The following is a 6,000-nucleotide window of genomic DNA, read 5'->3' as shown; positions in this document are numbered from 1 at the left end:
ACCATAGTCATTTCTGGGCATCCCCAGAACGTTAAATAGCTTATCTGTTCTTCTTGGATTATTGTTCCCCCTTCCTTAATTGCTCTCTACTGCTAGTTCCCCTACATTCTACATTATAAACCATTTGTTTTACATTTTTCAAAGTTCACATTATTGGTAGCATATAATATTTCTCTTTTTGTGCCTGGCTTATTTCGCTCAGCATTATGTCTTCAAGGTTCATCCATGTTGTCATATGTTTCACGAGATCGTTCCTTCTTACTGCCGCATAGTATTCCATTGTGTGTATATACCACATTTTATTTATCCACTCATCTGTTGAAGGACATTTGGGTTGTACAAAACGTGCTTTTACAATTGGTTTTCTACTCTGATTAGACTCAAAGGCACAAATGACTCCATTTCCAATAATCAGTATGGCACTGACAGTCCATGGCATGAGTTGGCAATGGAAATACACAAAATATCACCATTTGATTCTCCTAATCATACTCTTGTATGAAGCAAGGCTCTGGGTGACGTGTTTTTGACACCTTAACAGAATTTTGCAGAGTTAAGCTGTATAATGATGTTGACTGGTTACTTTTAGATGCACTAGATAAAGTTATAAGAGAAAGGAACAAGCTAAAGGCTTCAAATTTGAAACTGAAGTGCTATATGACAGACGTAAAGGTTTCTATGTGTGGCCTGAAAAAAATCTTATTTCCTATGGCCGCAGACTTGAGATTTCTGAAAACCAGACCAGAGTCTCATTGTATGAGCAGCAGATTTACAACATAAACTAAAATCTCAACCTCGCAGTGTGTCTGCTGTTAATGTAAAGGCACTGATTGGAAAAGAATGGGATCCAGAAACTTGGGATGGGGACATATGGATTGATAATGGCAGTGAAGACATTGGAACCCTGGATTCTGCTGATTCCTTGTTAGATACACCTATGGTATTCTGCCCTGAGGAGACAGCTTCCTGACCTCCAGTCTGCCCGGGGAGCCTGCCATCCAACCCCCACCTAAAGAGATTAACCCTTCAGTGCCTGCTAAACCTGTAATCATCTCCCCTGAGGAAGCAGCCCTCTCTCCTCTGTTTGGAGAGATTAATCCTGTTTCACAAGATGAAAGTGCAACAGAATGTCCTGAGGTAAATGACTGGAGGGATATTTCTAATTCTAATTGGTACCATCACCAATCTTTGCTTCAAGACCTATAACTAAAGTCCCAACAGGCCCCGAAGGGTGAGGTAAAAAGTGTGACCCATGAGGAAGTACTCTATACTCCAAAAGAACTGTATGAGTTTTCCAATTTATACAGACAGAAATCAGGGCAGTATGTGTGGGAATGGATATTAAGGGTGTGGGATACTGGTGGAAGGAATATAAAGTTGGATCAGGCTGAATTTACTGATATGGGCCCACTAAGCAGAGATTCTGCATTCATTGTTGTACCTCGAGGGGTTAGAAAGGGCATTAACAGTTTGTTTGGGTGGTTAGCTGAAACATGGATCAAAAGGTGGCCAGCATTACTGGAGGTTGAAATGCCAGAACTGCCCTGGTATAAGGTAGAGGAGGGGATTCAAAGGCTTAGAGACATTGGAATGTTAGAGAGGATTTATCATGGAAGACCTGCTTACACACCCCTGGAATGTCCAGAGGACACACCTTTTACCAGGACTGTGAGGAATAAATTTGTGAGACTAGCTCCATCATCCTTGAGGAGCTCTGTAGTCATCCTTCTCAGTAGGTCCGATATTACTGTGGAAACTGCTATCACTGAGCTGGAATCCTTAAACACAATGGGGATAATTGGATACCGAGTTGGCAGAAGCCATGTGACAGCAGTTAATCACCAAAGACAATGTGGGCGTGGCTACAATATGGAAAATGGGCTCAAAGCAGCAGTCAAAATCATCTGACTCAAAGAGACATAGCATTGGCTAGTAGATCATGGAGTCTAGAAGATGGGCAGTCTTAAATTCTTGTTTGATCTATATAAGCAGAAGAATTCTAGGTCAAGTGAACAAAAGTCTGCCTTGAATTACAAAAACAGAGAGTCACAGCCCCTTAACCAATTGCCAGACCTGAGACAGTTTACAGATCCAGAGCCCCTTGAATGAGGGGAAGGCCAGGTACCTTTTGGGAAGAACCTGGTTGCACTGCCAAAAATTTATATTGTTAATCTTCCTCCCGGCCTTCCCCAGGGAGACCTATGGCCTTTTACCAGGGTAAGTATGCATTGGGGAAAAGGAAATGATCAGATATTTCAGAGATTATTAGACACTGGTTCAGAAGTGACGTTAATTCCAGGTGACCCAAAACGTCACTCTGGTCCACCAGTCAGAGTTGGGGCTTATGGAGGTCAGGTGATCAATGGAGTTTTAGCTCAGGTCTATTTCACAGTGGTTCCAATGGGTCCCTGGACCCATTCTATGGTTATTTCCCCAGTTACAGAATGCAAAATTGGAATAGACATACTCAGCAACTGGCAGAATCCTCACACTGGTTCCCTGACTCATGGAGTGAGGGCTATTATGGTGGGAAAGGCCAAGTGGAAGCTGCTAGAACTGCCCCTGCCTAGCAAAACAGTAAACCAGAAGTAATACCAGATTCCTGGAGAGATTGCAGAGATTAGTGCCACTCTTAAGGACTAGAAGGATGGAGGGGTGGTGATTCCCACCACATCCCCATTCAACTCTCCTCTTTGGCCTGTGCAGAAAACAAACTGGTCTTGGAAGATGACAGTGGATTACCTTAAGCTTAACCAGGTGGTGACTCCAATTGCAGCTGCTCTTCCAGATGTGGTATCATTGCTTGAGCAAATCAACACATCCCCTGGTATCTGGTGTGATGGTTAGGTTCATGTGTCAACTTGGCCAGGTGATGGTACCCAGGAGTCTGGTCAAGCAAGCACTGGCCTAACCATTGCTGCAAGGATGTTTGTGGTTGCTTGATAAACCAGAAGGCTGGTTTGTTAAATCATCAGTCAATTGTTTGCAGCTGTGACTGATGATGTCAACAAAGGGTGTTTCTTCCACAATGAGAGAATGCAGTCAGCTGGATTTAATCCAATCAGTTGAAGACTTTTAAGCAAGACAGATAGAGGACCTTCACTTCTTCTTCAGCTGGCCAGCAAAGCGTTTCCTGAGGAGTTAGTCGAATTTGCCAGTTTATATCCTGAGGAGTTCACTGAACACATGCATCGAAGTTGCCAGCTTGCTGCCTGAGGAGTTCATCAGTTTGGTGCCTGCCCTACGGAATTTGGACTTTTGCATACCCACAGTTGCATGAGATACTTTTATAATTTCTTATATTTATAGATATCTCTTGTTGATTCTGTTTCTCTAGAGAACCCTAACTAATACACCTGGTATGCAGCTATTGATTGGGCAAAGGCTTTTTTCTCAATAGCTTTTAGTGGGGACCAACAAAAACAGTTTGCATAGGACCACCAAAAACTGTTTGCACTCAGCTGGCAAGGCCAGCAGTATACATTCACTGTGCTACCTCAAGGTTTTGTTAACTCTCCAGCCCTATGTTATAATATTGTCCGCAGGGATCCTGATCATTTCTCCCTCCCATGAGACATCACACTGGTCTATTATAATGATGATATCATGTTGATTGGACCTGGTGAGCAAGAAGTAGCAACTACTCTAGATTTGTTGGTAAGGTATTTGCGTGTCAGAGGATGGGAGATAAATCCAACAAAAATACAGTGGTCTTCCACCTCAGTAAAATTTCTAGGTGTCCAGTGGTGTGGAGCATATCAAGATATCCCTTCTAAGGTGAAGGATAAGTTGTTGCATCTGCCACCGCCCCCCCCCCCCCCCAATGCCTAGGTGGCCTCTTTGGATTTTGGAGACAACATATTCCTCATTTAGGTGTGCTACTCTGGCCATTTACCAAGTGACCAGAAAGGCTGCTAGTTTTGAGTGGGGACTGGAACAAGATGATGCTCTGTGACAGGTCCAGGCTGCTGTGCAAGCTGCTCTGCCACTTGGATCAAATGATCCAGCTGATCCAATGGTGCTGGAAGTGTCAGTGGCAAATAGAGATGCTGTTTGTAGCCTTTGGCAGGCTCCTATAGGAGGATCACAACACAGGCCCTTAGGATTTTGGAGTAAAACTTTACCATCCTCTGAAGATAACTACTCTCCATTTGAGAAACAGCTTTTGGCCTGCTATCGGGCCTTAGTAGAGACAGAACGCTGAACCATGGGCCACCAAGTACCATGAGACCAAGTTACCTATCATGAGCTGGGTGTCATCTGACCTGCCAAGCCATAATGCACAGCAGCATTCCATCATAAAATGGAAATGGTATATACAAGATAGAGCTTGAGTGATTCCTGAAGGCCCAGGTAAGTTACATGAGGAAGTGGCCCAAATGCCCATGGTCCCCACTCTTTCCACCTTACCTTCTCTTTCCCAGCCCACAGCTGTGAAGTCTTGTGGAGTTCCTTACAATCAGTTGACTGAAGAAAAGAAAACTTGGGCCTGGTTTACAGATGGTTCTGTATGACATGCAAGCACCACCTGAAAGTGGACAGCTGCAGCACTGCAGCCCCTTTCTGGGATGTCCCTGAAGGAATGTGGTGAGGAGAAATCCTCCAAGTGGGTGGAACTTCGAGCAGTACACCTGTTGTTCACTTTGCTTAGAAGGAGAACTGGCCAGAGGTGCATTTGTATACTGATTCATGGACTGTTGCTAATGGTTTGGCTGGATGATCAGGGACTTGGAAGGAACATGATTGGAAAATTGGTGACAAAGAAGTCTGGGGAAGAGGTATGTGGATAGACCTTTCTGAGTGGGCAAAAAACATGAAGATATTTGTGTCCCATGTGAATTCTCAACAGAGGGTGACTTCAGCAGAAGATTTTAATAATCAACTGGATAAGATGACCCATTTGGTGGATACCAATCAGCCTCCTTCTCCAGCCACTTCTGTCATTGCCCATTGGGCTCATGAACAAAGTGGCCATGGTGGTAGGGATGGAGGTTATGCATGGGCTCAGCAACGTGGACTTCCACTCACCAAGGCCAACCTGACCACAGCCACTGCTGAGTGTCCAATCTGCCAGCAGCAGCAACCAACACTCAGTCCCCAATATGGCACCATTCCCTGAGGTGATCAGCCTGCTACCTGGTGGCAGGTTGATTACGTTGGACCACTTCCATCATGATGGGGCAGCAATTTTTTTCTCACTGGAATAGACACATATGGATGTATCTCCCATCCTCTGACACACAAACACCTTACCAACTAATCTAGAGTAGTTGCTACTTCTTGCTCACTAGGTCCAATCAGCATATCATAATTATAATTGACCAGTGTGATAGGGGTTTGCCTTCCCTGCAAGCAATGTTCTGCGAAAACTGCCATCCGTGGACGTACAGAATGCCTTATCCACTGTCATGGTATTCCACCCAGCATTGCTTCTGAACAAGGAACCCACTTCACAGCAAATGAAATGAGGGAATGGCCACATGCTCATGGAATTCTCTGGTCTTACCATGTTCCCCATCATCCACAGGCAGCTGGGTTGATAGTATGGTAGAATGGCCTGTTGAAGACTCAACTATGGTGCCAACTAGGTGGCAATACCTTGCAGGGCTGGGGCAGTGTTCTCCAGGAGGCTGTGTATGCTTTGAATCAGCATCCACTCTATGGTGCTATTTCTCCTATAGCCAGGATCCACAGGTCCAGGAATCAAGGGCTGGAATGAGGAGTGGCACCACTCACTATCACTCCTAGTGATCCACTAGGAAAATTTTTGCTTCCTGTAAGCTTAAGCTCTGCTGGTCTAAAAGTCTTTGTTCCAAAAGGAGGAGTGCTTCCACCAGGAAATACAACAATAATTCCATTGAACTGGAAGTTAAGATTGCCATCTGGCCACTTTGGGCTTCTTATGCCTCTGAATCCACAGGCAAGGAAGATTACTGTACTGGCTGGGGTGACTGATCCTATCAAGCGGAAATAGTACTGCAACTACACAATGGAAGTGAA

This window comes from Choloepus didactylus, chromosome 20 (genome assembly GCF_015220235.1).
Source record: "Choloepus didactylus isolate mChoDid1 chromosome 20, mChoDid1.pri, whole genome shotgun sequence".
Taxonomy (NCBI): domain Eukaryota; kingdom Metazoa; phylum Chordata; class Mammalia; order Pilosa; family Megalonychidae; genus Choloepus; species Choloepus didactylus.
This window is presented reverse-complemented; position numbering follows the sequence as displayed.